Here is a 1,081-nt window from a genome sequence, read left to right as displayed (position 1 = left end):
GGCGGCTCCGGAGCGGGACGCGCCGCGCTGCTCCGGGCTCGCCCGCTCGGGCGGGCGCAGCCCCCCATCTCTCTCTCTCTCTGGCTCCATTTGTCCACGGTTTTCCTCGGTTGCCACCCCGCCGGCTAGCTGCTCGCGGCCGGCACCCGCCGGGCCCCGAACCGAGGCCGGCGCCGGCGCCTCGCTCAACGAACTCGGTACGCCTGCGGCTCGCGGGGCCGCTCGGCTGTCACACGGCTGGATTCGGTCGGGCGAGCCCTTGCTCCGGCACCGAGCGAACGGACGGACGAGCCCGCTCTCGGCCCGGGCGGGCGCCTCACCTCGCCTACGGCGGGAAGCGAACCGGAGAGGAGGCCGCCCGTGCCTGAACACCGGACGCCGCCGCGGCTTCCCCGGGACGGGGAGCGTGGAAGCGCCGGCCCGCCGGGGGCCCTCTCCGACGCGACCCGAATGGCCTCATCGATCGACAAGAAGACGGGTAGGGGGAAGGAAGGAAGGGAGGAGAAGATGCGAGCCCTTCTCCAGGACGCGGCGGAAAGACCGCGCGCGCACGTGCAGGCGGGTGTGCGTGGGCAACGTCTGCCGAGAGGTGCTCGCCCGTGCCTGAACACCGGCCCGCCCCACGCCACCCCGAGCGAGGCGGGGAGCGGGATAGGACCGGCCCGCCGGGAAGCCTCTCCGACGCGCCCGAGGAGCGCCTCTCGTGTTCGGCCGGGGCTCCCGCGTGCAGGTGAGGATGCGGTGCGGAACGAGAACGAGGCGCCGCCGCCACGACCATCGGGTCCCGCCTTCCACCGTCGCGGCGGGACCCACCGGGGACGCCCCCGGCCCTTCTGCCTTCGAGTGCCGGCTGACCGGACTGTGCCCTTCTCCGCGCTCGCTTTCTCTCTCGCTTTCTCCGCTTCGCGCCAGCGAGCGCTGCAGCCGGCTTCCCCCGTTCGTTCGATTGTTCTCTCTCGCCTTCTCGGGTTCGCCCTGGGCGGCGCGGGAGCCGGCTATTTCACCCGCACAGCTCTCTCTCGCCTTGCCCGGCTTTTTTTCGCCGCTCGCCCGGGAGACCGCCTTAACCCACCACCGAACG

At 73.0% G+C, this 1,081-nt stretch overlaps 1 pseudogene; it reads left to right on the top strand.

Annotated features, from left to right (window-relative positions):
- LOC149911749 (uncharacterized) overlaps nucleotides 1–734 on the top strand; it is a 1,384-nt pseudogene extending 650 nt beyond the window's left edge.
- The last annotated feature ends 347 nt before the right edge of the window (nucleotides 735–1,081 follow it).

This window comes from Phasianus colchicus, unplaced genomic scaffold (assembly GCF_987193195.1).
Source record: "Phasianus colchicus unplaced genomic scaffold, bPhaCol1.hap1.1 HAP1_SCAFFOLD_57, whole genome shotgun sequence".
In the NCBI taxonomy this organism is placed as follows: domain Eukaryota; kingdom Metazoa; phylum Chordata; class Aves; order Galliformes; family Phasianidae; genus Phasianus; species Phasianus colchicus.
Note: the sequence above shows the minus strand (reverse complement) of the source record. Positions and strands in the feature narration are given on the sequence as shown.